The following is a 14,378-nucleotide window of genomic DNA, read 5'->3' on the forward strand; positions in this document are numbered from 1 at the left end:
GCTTTTTTAAGATAAAGGGAGTCAAAAACAAGCCAAAGGTCTAAATCAGCCCTAAACCCAGGTGTACACAGCTCCCACCAACCCTCCTGTGCACTGTGCTGTATTTATCCTGAAATTCCTGGGGTTTTTTTTGCCAAGTTAGTCTGTGTGTTCAAATTATCAGCAGTGCAGACACAACACGTATGTACATACCCTCCTTTGGTTCACCTGATAGGGTCTCACTGCTCCTACAGCAGAGGTTGTCTATCTTGAAAAATTTAGACAATTTGGACTGAAAATGCTTTTTTGATCAATAGATGGATGCGACTTTTCAGATATTTACTAAAATTTCCTAAATTTTGCTCATCAGATTCTGTTTCAATAGTGTATATCGTGAATCAGAAGGACTCAGAATTTGCTTATGTAAAAGGATATATAAAGAATGTTAGAAAATGAATTAAACAAAAAGGACCAAAATGTAGAATTTTTTAAATTATTATTATTATTTTTTTTTTTTTTAGTAGAGGCGTTAAAAATCTATATATTATTTCTTGTTACATTCATGCAGCAGAAAAATGGGAATAAATCTGATCCAATATCAAAGTTTTCATAAAAGATTTATTCTAACATGGTCTTGGTTGGATTGATAAAAGGAATAATTTGTGTCAGATTCTTTCTGCCTATCTCCACGTATCCACTTTAAAGTTTTGCACAAGCACACTAGTGTCAAGTAGCAAAAGTATGTATTTGTAGAAAAGTGGTCCTTCGTAAATACAGGATGATGTTATTATCCCCATGTTATCCAGACACATGATCAGTAATTTTCCTCTCCACTAAAGAAATAAGAAGCAGGACTGCCACTGAGCAAGATTAAAAATAAAGGAAAATAAAATATCTATTTTTTCACCCTTTTGATTACTCCCTTTCTGTCACATGCTATGTGTAGAAGTCTATTTTAATGTCAGTTTTTAGTTTCCTTTTAGTTGAGAGGACAGTTCAATATTATTCTATTTTTAATTGTTATCACAGTTAGCATTGGAAGGGAAAGTTTCTTGCTCTTTGGATGTTTTAGCTCTTCTCTTTTCTCCTTTTTGCTTCACTTCAATAGAAATTCTACTGACAGAAACATAATGCACACAAATGATAATGAAAATAGAGAAGTTCAACTTTGGCCCTATGCCATAAGCGAAATTTAATATAACAGTTGTACTTCAGTTCCTATTTGTGATAACAAAAGACCTTGAATATTTATTTAAATTCAGATTTGACAGACCTTGCCAAAAAGAAATCTTAGCTGAAGAAAATATCTTGACTTTTGCTGGCCAGTACTTAGTGGCAACACAATGGTAATTTTGCTAAAAAAGCCAAAAACTGGCATTCACCAATCCGGTGGTTGAAACACACATAAATGAATCCTAATCACCAGAAATGGAGGTCGGAGATGTCATACACCAAAGTACCAATTTCTGCCAGCGGTCTTTCACCATCTCCTTTTGCAGAAACAATTGTCAGAGTCTGGGCTCCAAACAGTCAGACCCTCAAATTCCAAAATTCCACCTTTTTTTTTATGCCTAGTGAAGGAATCTTACTCTAGACATCTCTCTAGGTGGAAGAAATAAATCTACATGCCAGATGCAATACCAAAACTCTGCTTTATGTGCAACTGGAATTCAGAGCTGAGCTTTGCAGCAATTTCAGTCAGCTTTATATAGTTCAGTGTTAGCTGCAGATGTTTCCAAGTAGAAGAAGGAATTAACATGCAGAACTGCCTGCTTTGGCACCGACACCCTCAACCCAAGCACTGCTCCGTCTGTGTTTGCAGTTTCTTTGCACCTTTTGATCGTAAAAAGCACAAAGTAGATTTAAGCTTCTAAGTACAGATGCTGATTGTTCTGGGAGGCTCAGAAATTAGCCAGTGACATCGAGTCCTGTTTACTGTATTCATGGAACGCTCCCACCGTGAACACATTAAACATGATTCAGCCTTCCTAATCAGTGCATATTAACTTGAAGGAAAAATATCCAAGAAGTTAGAATTAAATTTAATTTATATTGGTCTTTTGTATGCTTGATGGCTTTTCTGCTTGTTTTATTGTGGGGTCTACAAAGATTGCTATATCCTCAGGGTTAGCTGGCTTCAAGTGGGCAATGTCAGAATAAAACCAAAAACCAAGAGCTGTAAGAAGCCATGTTATCCAACAGCCAGAGATTTTCCTCTAGAACTTTCTGTTTATTAAATTATACAGGGTCAGGATGAATTTCCTCCAGATGCCTAGTTTCTAATCCCAATATTGGATTAATATTTCATTATCTCTCAGAAATGCAAAAAGTTTAGCTTTACCCATTGAATGCAAAAAAAACCCAAAACAAAACAAAACAAAAAACAAAAACCAAATAAAAATCCACCTTTATCTTCTTCAATTAGTTAAGGAGAAAATTACCTCTCCATAGGAGTCTCACATGACATCCAGAGGAGGAGGAAGACAGTGAAAATCGAAATAGGCCAAGAGTTCACCAATCAAGGTTCAGATGATGCACTCTGAAGGGACATTTGGATATCTAACACTCTGTGCTCCAGGTCATCACAGAATTAGAGAGAGAAACAGCAAGTACATAGAATTATAGAATAGTTTGGGTTAGAGGGACCTTCCCAGCTCCCCCCAGTGCCACCCCTGCCATGGGCAGGGACATCTGCACCAGCTCAGGTTGCTCAGAGCCCCGTCCAGCCTGGCCTGGGATGTCTCCAGGGATGGTTCATCCACCACCTCTCTGGCCAACCTGGGACAGGCTCGCACCACCCTCAAATATACATCGTGGTGCACAACTTATTTGGGGCCACTTCACAACCTCTTAGCAATAATTTCTGAAACACACTAGAAATGAATAATCTGAGAGTAAATTCTCAGCTACAGTGGTCCAGTGCATTTGACTTTGACCGTTTCACAATACATTCATTCCATTATGCACTGATTAAGGTCCCTGTACAAGAAGAAGATTATCTGAATTTCAGTGCTGACCAGAGCTTTGTGCAAGTTTATTGTGTCTGAAAACATTTCATCAATACTAAAGATATACTGCATATAAACCACATAAATTTATAATCTCTGAATATAATAATCAGCATCTTTGGCATTTGATTTTTTTTTTCATGATCACTTACAACTTCTGCCTCTGAAAAAGTTTTCTAGAGAAGGTCATCTGTCAAGTCATAACAAATCTAGACCAGAATTTCATGCCAAAAGAAAGAGAAGGCTCTGTTCAAATTGGACAAAACAAATGAAGAGGGTGCATAAACGGACACTTCTCAGCATGCATGAATAACTAATATTAAACAATCAAGGAACTTTTAGATTGAAATGGGGGATGCCCATTGTTATCTTGGATATTTGGGTGTCAAAATCTCATACTGCAAAGTTTTTAGATATGATGGATCCTACCACCTGGAAAAAGCAAACTGAACACTTGAGACGGACAACTATTTGTACTGGAAGTCTGTATCTAAACAAGACTAAGGTTTGTGGGTCGAGGACAATACCTTGAAACATCTTGAAGGGCAGAACTGTTACTACCCACCAAGCCACCCCTAAAGCTCCTATTTCCTGCTAAATCTTCAGCCCTGATGAATACTACATCCTCACAATAAGGACAAAATATATCCACATTTATTTTCCTAATCAAAGAAGAAATGTGGCTACTGTTACTCATTAAATTAAAAAAAATAAATTGACATAGAAGGTTGGTGTTTTTCCCCTATGATTTTTTTCATCTGTCTGTACTGTGCACTTTGATATCTGAAATTAAACATGTATTCTCCTCCAGTTGAACAACAGCTTTGCAATTGGAACCTAATTAACAGTTTTGCTACTGGTATTTTGAGGAGAAACATTTCATTAAGTATCTCAGGCTCTAAGCAGGCTTAAAATCCAGGTTTTGGAATATAGTTGAACAGGAATTATTTTTTTCATTCTGGGAAAATGCAGTCCTTAGGAAAAAAAATAAACTCCCATCCTTACACAAAAAGTAAACCTTTTAGAAGTTGTTTAAAACAAATTGAGAGAAATTATGATGGTTTAAGCGAATTCAAACATATAATTTTTTAGAATTAAGTTTGTAATGTCCACTTCGAATTTTTATCACTTTTATGAGGGCTCATTTTAAGAGGAAACACATTTTTTTCTATGAAATCATAAATGAGGTGATTCAAAAATTTCAAAACTGGTTTTGAAGTATCTCTCAAAACACTGAGATAATGGTTTCAAAATATTAAAAAATCTGTTAAAAGTTTTTACTTTCATATTTGTTTATTTGAGGAACTGATGTTTTTAGCTCCAATCTTGACAGGTTTTGGTGAGGTTTCTTTGGTTGAGAAGTGATGTTTTTTATTGCTCTAAGCTACAGCTACCATTTCCCATATTATTAAAATCTATTCCTATTATGTTGAAATGAAAATTGTCATTCACCTTTTCATAGAAAGTGGTGAGCAGAAGGAAAAAAGACAAATTCCCAGGGTTTATGTAGGTTTCCTATTCAACAACATGTTGTCTCCTTGTGGAAGAACAACCAGTGGTAAAGAAAGTAGGGAAAACAGACTAAATTTTATTATTGAATGAGGGTGTGAAAAATTAATTTATAATCCCAAAATTTGTGCAATTCATCCAAAAATACCAGTCATTCCAGTTAGGAAAATTAAGCTCCGAATTAGATGAGAGTGTAGGTGATAGGAATTAAATCAGTAAAGAGTTTTTATAATGCAATAAATGAAGATATTTCTTTCCCTTGTTTCCCTTCCATTTCTTTCTTCTACAACTCTTGATCTTTAGCTGAACTACTTATTCTCTTTGCTCACACAGCCAACATGATTTCTTTATATATGCAACCTTCAGGTTAAATGGGAACGAGACTAATTAATTACCATGCTTGATTTTTGATCTTTAGTATCTTCCAATGAAATATGATAACTGGCATTGATATATGGTTTGCTGGCTATATTAGCCACCTTTCTATTTCACTGTATCTTTTTATATTAATTACGCCTCTAACCTAATATTTTATTCATGTATGAAGATTTTTTGCATTACTGCTTGTTCTCTAATAATAAAAATAATAAATAAATAAATGTTGGTTAAACTTTTTCAGCATCCCTGGGATGAACAAAAAGTGCTGACCCCTGGAACAATTTTTTTTCTATTGACAGAAGGTATTAAAATATCTCTATTTAAGAACTAAGGCCTCCTACCCTATTCAAAATAAAGATATAAGCATATGCATGACAAAAATGCATAATATCTTTATAATTCAAGAACACTGTGGATTTGACTTTTACAGAATATTTAGGATGTCAGAGGGATGCAATTAGAATGCTGAAGAAGCTTATACAGAGAAAATGTTAGAGGAGAGTAATTTCTGCTAATTTACTTTCTCTGTCTTTCAAAGCCAGTCCTGGTAATGGGTACAAATTATTTTGCCAGTCAGCAAAAAAAGGAAAAAATCCATAGTTTATTTCTTCAGACTGCTGTAAATGCATCCATGCCAAGAGGTGTGGAACCACCCTAAGGATGAACAGAACCTTATTTGAAGGATGCCCGAAAGCCTTTATGTAGAGGATACAGCAATATGATTTTGTCTCCGTGTATTCTATATGTGGGAATTTTATTTATTTATTTAATGAGCATTTTACTCATATGTCTAAAATCACAATTACTGATGCTAAAAAGCTCCTGTCTTTGTGAGCTTGCACAAAGATCAGTTAGTTGGCAATACAAAGGGAACTGACTGGTTGCACTATTTTCCAACCTTACAGGTAAAAATTATCTGCTATTTTGCTTGACAAATTTAGACCATTTTTAGCCTGATCTGTTACTGATAAAACACTTGTGAGAGGACTTTGTTTTATTTGAGTATATGTATCAAGAGAGACAAAAAAAAAGCACATTTAAAAAAATTATTTTCCAGCAGCTTAATAAAAATAGCTGGAGAGAGAGATTAGGTCTTCCAGGTTTGATTAATGCTCATCAGGACTTGCATTTTTGGATAGCAAAATCAATAGAAGGCAACATATAACTTTGTAAGGATTGGGACTTGTTGACCTTGGTGCTTCCTAAACCAATTATTCAGATGTTACCAAAATGCTCCTGATCACCAACTGCAGTTACCTCTGTATGAAAACATTTTCCTCTGAAGACTATACAACGTAGATAGGTTGAAAAGAGGCTGGAAAGATGCCTATTTTGGAAAGGATGGGGATAAGATCTAGGTGTGACAGTAACTTCTTCTCCATCTCCCATTTGTTGCCATAGTTTGTAGACACAAAGTGAAGCAGAGGGGCAGGATCATAGGAAGCCAACAAAGAAATAAGATCAAAACTACACTGTTCTGCAGTAACAACATGCAAACATTATCTTCACAACTGCTACTTACTGGTGAAGTCTATACACCAAGAAGAAGCATGTTTGCCTCTCTCCATCCCTAAACTCTGGCACTCAAGTACAAAAAACCCATTTAAACCCTATCTGCACCCAATATCCTTCTCCTCTCTCTGGATGTGGCTGTTTTGCTTTGTCGACTGTTATAAACATAACACTCAAACTTTCTTAGCAGCATCTGTTATTTTCAGTTAGAACTGAGTGAGAACAAATAAAAAGAATTTTCTATTGTCTTCAGATGAAAGAAGGTTTGTATGTGTGAGTTAGTACTGATGATTGCATGAATGCAGATGCAGTGTCGTATTTGATTGGTAATTAAAGTCAAGTACCCCCAAGTTTAGGCAAAACCCAAATAGCTAATTACAGGTTTTATACTACAAAACAATTGTAGCATCAAAAGACCCCTCAGGGAAAATATAAATCTACAGGGATTTTTGCTTTTTTTCTTTTGTTCCCCCAAATTCTGTAGTAGATTTTCTGTGTCTGTGGAAATGCAATTGAAAAGAAGAAAGACACACAACTGTCCTGCTTGAATCTATCTGCTCTCTTACTTCTCCTTCATTTCTCTTCATCTACCACTCAGTCACCTTCGTGACAACAGGTTTTAGAAATTTAAAAACAACTGAATTCTCCAATTCCTGTCCCTCAGACCTGCTGTTTGCAGACATCTCTACAAGGAATGTCAGCAGAAGATCAATGGGAATAATTGGCAGTAGTCAAAGAGTAGGTGTTTTTCTTTCTCTTCCACAGAACACCACAAATTTGCACCCCATTTTTGTCAATTGATTGAGTAAAGAGGGGCAAACATTCCTCTTCCTACCTCCCTGTCTGACTTAGGTCCCTTTTGGTTCTTTTGGCCCAGATTTTATTTTACTGACATTATGCGTACAAGACAAATCCCAATCCTATGGAAACAGAAACAGTAAATGATAGGTCTAGGATGCAAATTATGTTCAGGGCCTGGCTAGACTTAACAGTAAATAAGCAGACATAGGTCACCTGTTCCTTCCTTTGGAGCCTCTGTTTGACCTTGATTTTTCTCCTTGCCTTCATCGTTCTTCCCTTGGTTTGTGTCACAAGGGACAGTTGTGCAATAGTTAAGTATCAGAATCAGATTATTGCAAAGGAAAAAAAGAAGAATGAACAGCCCACCTAATCTTACTATTTCTTTACACCTGCAACAAAAATGAATGAGAGATGTCAGTAAATGAAATCTCCTTTACTGCTCAGTAATACAGATTTGAATCAATACTCTTACAGAGATGGCCTTTTAAAAATTTAATGGCAAAATAATATTTCCTAAAGGTCCTTATTCTTCTGGAAAGCTAAAGGTCCTTTATGTCTGAACACCCAAAAGTAACCCAAAATACAAGCATTCATGGTAAACTGTAATAGATAAAAACTCAACTTATTTTGTGAATTTCTTAAAAACTGGTGAGCTGATGAAGGCAAATGATTTGATTTAAAAATACAAGATCTTTTTTGCTTGTTTCAAAATACTTTGGGTTTTCCTCTTATCCAGAACTTCTAAGAAGCATTTTATGACCAGATGGTAAACTTGAAATTAGACTGTTTTCACACTTTTCCTTTTAATGGGATCCTCCTTTATATATGCTACCAAACAGCTTAATGAAAATACTCTCTCTGCTCCCTCCCACCCCATTTTAATATAAAATAAACCTTATTCTAGGTGCTTTATCTGTAAGTGTCAGTGAATTAGCAAGTTTAAAACAAACAAAACAAAACAAAAACTTTAATAAAGCAATGTCTTTTTCCTTTACCATTTTGAAAGCTACAGCAGAAATTATCGTTCCTAGAAATGGAGGAACTTCTCCAGGTTTGTTATGATGAGCTTCAGTGGGGCTTGTGTTGTGGAGCATGTTACTAAAGGAATTTAGGTTTTGTTAATATAAAATGGAGATATACTGTGCATTGTTTTTGAAGGTATCATTTCTAACATGATTTAAAGTACTACAAAATATAGTTCACAAGATTATATTGCAAACATTCGTCATTTATGATGACAGAGGACTTAAAACACAACATACCATGATGTGTGTAATGCCATGAGGAAGAGATGGCAACTCATTAGTGGACAGACTAAGAAAAGTAGAACGACTTTAGGGAGGATTTGAGGTCTATACAGGTGACTGCAATGAAGCTAATGCATAATCACAGGCAAACCATCTAGTGTGCTTCCACCTCAGTTTCTTTGTTTGTAGGATATTCGTTAATAACCACCTGTGCAAAGCACTTAGGATTTTTCAAATAAAGATATATTGCCAGTTCAAGGAACGTGGCTAGCACCAGGCATTAAGAGTTTTAAATCTTTAATACATCTTGGCTGATCATTTTGCATCAATGTGATTCAAAATATCCGGGGCAATAGGTGGGTCTTTTTGAGACATCTGATCAATGCTGGATATGTAACAGGCTTGACTGAATCTGGTGTGAAGGTAATCACTTACAAACACTCAGTGTTGAAATGAATTACTGGATGTCATTCTCTATTAACCTAACAGTTAAATTTGGACAAAAATATACATAAAAATGAAATAAAACAATTAGGTAACACTTTAAGTGGTTCATTATTATTAATTCATTTAGTATTCATTGTAACTGTGCTGGTCATAATGAATTCATTTGATATTAATGTGAATGTTCTGCAGCAATTTCATTGTAATGCAGTTTTAATTCATGTCCCATTAAAATAAAGCATTGTCAAAACTTATATTTATTATCCTAAGTGCATAATTTCTTATTTTCAGGACCAGAGAATTACTGGTTTTGTTTCCTCTAAAGTTAATTTCATATTTGCATCAGGAGATTCTTGATGTTAAGCAATTTTATTTCTTTTCCACTGCTAAGTTCATTTGTTTCTGTACCTTAAAGCAGCACACAGAGCATAGACACACTACTTAATTTAAAGATTTTAGGTCATCCGTGGTTGGAGTCTGCAAAACACTTAAAAACTTTGGGATAAGATGCTTAGGCAAAACTTAGTTTTACAGAGTGTTTCAAAAAATGGACCCAATGTCAAAAGTATAGTGATGTTAAAATGGGTCAGTCTTTTTAAAACGCCTTGTATCTCCCAAGTAACAAACCATACACTACAGTTTTATTACATTTAAAAAATATATTTTAACTAGTATTTAATGGTAGTTTCCCTACAGACAGTAATACTGAACAGTATTGCAAAAAACATGGAAGGTGTTAGGTTTGTTCAACAGTTTAAAATTTAATAGAATCAGAATTCCTGTATGTTTCAGTTGCCACACTAAGTACTTTAAGGGATGAAAAAGATGGACTAATAACCAGAAATACCTTCTACTTTCCACACAATCCTTCAAAAAGAGGATGCCAATATGCAAAATACTATTTAATACATTTAACACAATGTTCAGCTATTGAATATTTCTGGAAAAATGTTGAATTTCAAGCAGAAATGTTTTATGTCATTTCTATAAATTAACACAGATTGTCAGTTTCAAAAAAAGAATGGGGAGAAAGGGTCTACGGATCAGTGCCATGCTGCTCTATATATTAACCATCAGTCATTTATTTTGGTCATATCTAGCTTGTTCTTCCAGGTGATTGTTTCTGGCGGCCACTTTCTTTGTTTTCTCTCTGCTTTGCTTCCTCTTTGTCAACCACACAGGACTGGATCTTCAGTCAACATCTACCAGTTGGGGCCAAATAAAAACTAGTTTTTTCAAGTTAGTTCCGTATTTCACCAGTTTTCATTGTGAGGTGGCCTGTCACTTGAGGCAAACAAATACAAATCATTCTGAAAACTCATTGTTTCCCTTTTTTTTTTTTTTATTCTGATTGAAGAATAAGTGAATGGTTTGCAAAATTAGTAGCTTGCGTAATCACTGAAGTGGGAAAATAAAAGAGGAATGCAAAATTCCTACAACTGTAAACATGCTGATATAGATTATATAGATGTCACCTCGCCTTAGGGATAATACTTCCCATGTAGTTCTCTGGACAGCAAAAAGGCTAAAGAGAAAATGATGTCAGCTTGGTGGGGGGAGTAGAGGGAAGCAGAGGGAAGAAGACAAGGTTAGATTGTTTTTGATGCTTTAAAGTGCTTTGCTTTTGGTGTTCTCAGTCCCTGTCATGAAATCTCTTGACTTCAAAAGCAACCCAAAATGAATATTGGGATATACTAAGTAACAAAAGGGAGTGGTTTCTGCATTTAATTACACTTTTCACTATTAAAAAAAAATAACAAAAATCTGATTTTCCTACCATAATCAGCCAAACAACTGCTACAAAAGGATCCCTTTCCTTACATTTCTTTTTTCCTTGTAGTTCTCTACACAAAGTCTCTTTTTACTATTGATCACAAAAAGAAACATTAAATCTCAAAGGAAGAAAGGTATCATCCAAGGCATAAAGAAAATATTTGTAGTTGATCTGGCCTGTAAGGAGCAGTGGGCAAGATCAATAAGGTGAAAACTGAAGATGCAACCTTTCTGGTCTCAAAGCCTGACTGCTCTTTGTTGGTCCAATAAAAGCTATTGCTTTAATCTACTGTACTTTGTCAACCAAAGAAAAATTAGAAGTTCAAGGCTTAAGAACAATTTCTCAACTCTTCATGTGCTCTAATACTATATAAATAAGTGTACATATTGCTTGTTTCTGTGTTTGTGTGTCTTTCTTCTCTGTAAGGTGGTTGCAAATTGATCATTTACCTTTTCTAGGTTGTTAAATCATAGATACTTTACTTTTTACTCCCTTACTTTCTTCCCACTCAGAAATAACCTAAGAGTTGTGGTGTACATTTTCAGTGGCCTGAAAGCCTGGACAATGTGGGCTGCTATTTCACAGACCATAGTTAAATGTGTCTAGAACCTTTGTGAGATTCATCCTTTTGTTATTCTCACACCTTGGATGAATAACTATAGTGTAGTAAACATAACAGAGTTTACATATGGAACCAGGCTCTGAAAATAGTATTGTAGGGCAATGTGGACTTTTATAACAATGATTCTACAGTGATTTAAGCTTTTCTACTTAAAAGAAAAGAAGCTGCATTGAACACTGTGTCTCGGGGAAAGCTTGGGGATATACTATATTTATTCCATCTGTGTGAAGATTTTGGAGTCCTAAACTTAACAAAATATTTCAGCCACAGTCAAGTATGCTCAGCTTACAACGATGAAAAATTTACAGAAATTTTTGAGAATTTCTGTATAAGCAGAGATGCTCAGACACATCAGCATCAAAACAGACGTGGAATTGTCCATTAAATACCCGTCTGAAAATGCAGAGATGTAGAGGCACCTGTAAGCCACCTTGTCCTAAGAAGAAAGTTAAAACACTACTTAATACAGCCAGAACATGTTGAATTTGTTTAGTGTGAGGGACAAGGGGAAAGATACAGTACTGGTTGACTGCTTTTGAGATTAAAAGCACGTACCAAGTTGGAAATTGAGTTTCTAGATGTTTTTGGACTTAAAGGGCAGTCCTTGTATGAGAAAGTCACTCACAAGAATGGTACTAGTATTTGGGAGGCACTTTCCATCCCTTTTGGTGGAGTGAAAGGTCTAAATATCTTTCTTCAAAGTACCTCTGCTCTTGTCCAATTAATATTCAGTGTATAAATAGGCTGGAGTGCAGGGATCAGGACCACACTTTTTCCTTCTCAGGCTTGAAAACGTTAATCAAAAGTTCTCTGAACAGTCCACTTCATATCATATGAAGGTATCAGCTGAAATAAACCCTATTCACTTCTTTCCAATAATAATAACAACAACAAGAATAATCACCTTTTCATTCCTTAAATTTTGCTATATGTTAATATGCTACCCAAGTATGAACATAAGCTGGATTTGATTCACATAAACCAACACACATTTATACTACTGATGTACAGGATAAGTGTTCTGTCGTTCAGATAACAGATTTCCTGGACTCCAAAACACTTTTATAAACTTCATGTGTTTGGTTTTCTCCATATTTTTTCTAAAAAAGAATCTTGCTGCATCACTGAGAGTCTAGATGCTTATTTTGGTATTTGAACAGATACACATCCTTCCAGAAAATACAAATAAAAATATGTTGAACTTCAACTGTCACAATGCATAAAGCTTCCTCTCATTATTCATTATGGCAAAAGGTAAGATATCGTATAAACTTCTCATATCATGAGGATCTTTAGGTCAGCTGAGCCTCAGGGTTTAATTTAAGGTATGAGCTGCAAAATGAGCTGCATAACATGTTGAATCACCAATTTAAAGAAATAACCTTTTCTAGAAACAGACCAATTATCTTTGGGTGCTGGGTAAGCTGTTCTTGGCAAATGCATGTATGTACATAATAGGAAAAAACAAGGTTCTCTACTTAAGTTTGTGTTACTGGTTCCTGATGAGTGTTCTATTTCAAAATTTTTAAAAAAATATTATTTCTGGGGGGTGGGAGCATAAATAGAAGGTCTAGTGATTAACATAATGTCTACCAAACTGAAAAACTACGGTTAATGTGTAAGCATCTAACTTCAGAAAGGTAGACTTCATTTCATCTCCAAAAGAAACAACACAAAGGAGCATTTTAACACTATTTATTCAATGACTTCTGAAATATTTTTCTAGAATAACTTACATACAAATTTACCATGAATCTATTATTACCAGTTTCTGCAATACAATCTTAAGAGCTTAATATGTACAATGTGATTTTTATAATTGTGTGCAAAAATGAATGCACAGTTGAATGCTTAATACAGTTAACATAGTTGTCACTCTGATCAAGAACTTCTACAATAAACAGCAATTTATGTATGTGGCTAGCTATTTAAATACCCAAACCCATGATTTGTTACACAGGTAGTAGTTAACCACATTAAAATAAGTATACTAGCTGCTTGTGCACAAGTGCACTTGAAAATCCAAGGCCAGAAGAATATTTTTAAAGTGTTGATACAAGCCCAAACTGAAAAACTTTAATTGATGAAAAACATCAGGTCCTGAATGAAATTTACATTACAACAAACTCCAATTTAACATCAAACCTACACTGATGACAAGTGTCATAACAGCCTGCAGAGCAATTGTCTGAAAGAATAGAAGGTTACGAAGGAAGAGGAATTCCACCGACTGCTCAGAAAATTAGGAGGAAATACTAAGTTGGCAATTAATATACAATACAAAAATAAAACATCAAAAGTGATAAAAGAAGCTGCAGGTATTATGCATATATGAAGGTAGGAAAAAATGTACACGATATATATATATACAAAATATATGTACACAAAAATGTACAAAAAAAAAAAAAAAGAAAGATGTGGATAGACTTTTGAGCAGGGCCTGTTGCGATAGGACAAGGGGTGAGGGTTTTAAACTAAAGGAGGGAGATTCAGGCCAGACGTGAGGAAGAAATTGTTGCCCCTGAGGGTGGTGAGAGCCTGTGCCAGGTTGGCCAGAGAGGTGTTGGATGCCCCATCCCTGAAGACATCCCAGGCCAGGCTGGACGGGGCTCTGAGCACCCTGAGCTGGTGAAGATGTCCCTGCTCATGGCAGGGGTTGAACTGGATGAGCTTTGGAGATTCCTTGCAACCCCAGTATTCCGTGACTCTATAATTCTATATTTTAAGGGGGAAAGGACTAAAACCAGGCTTGCTTGAGATAAGTCTGAAAGTGCCAATCCAACATTTGAGGGACAGTGTGTTGGTGAGGTCTTTTGGTCTGCCATCTCACTGGAGGTAGGGGATGGAAAGTGAGGTGTGGATCTGTCTCTGCTCCCAAGGAACAAGCACCAGGACCAGAGGAAATGGCCTCAAGTTGCACCAGGGGAGGCTGAGGTTGGATCTGGGGAACAATTTCTTCCCCAAAGGGCTGTCGGGCATTGGAACAGGCTGCCCAGGGCACTGCTGGAGTCACCAGCCCTGGAGGGGTTGGACAGATGCAGAGATGAAGTTCTCAGGGACATGCATTAGAGGTTGACTTGGCCGTGCTAGGTGATAGTTGGAGC

This window comes from Nesoenas mayeri (genome assembly GCF_963082525.1).
Source record: "Nesoenas mayeri genome assembly, chromosome: Z".
Classification (NCBI taxonomy): Eukaryota; Metazoa; Chordata; class Aves; order Columbiformes; family Columbidae; genus Nesoenas; species Nesoenas mayeri.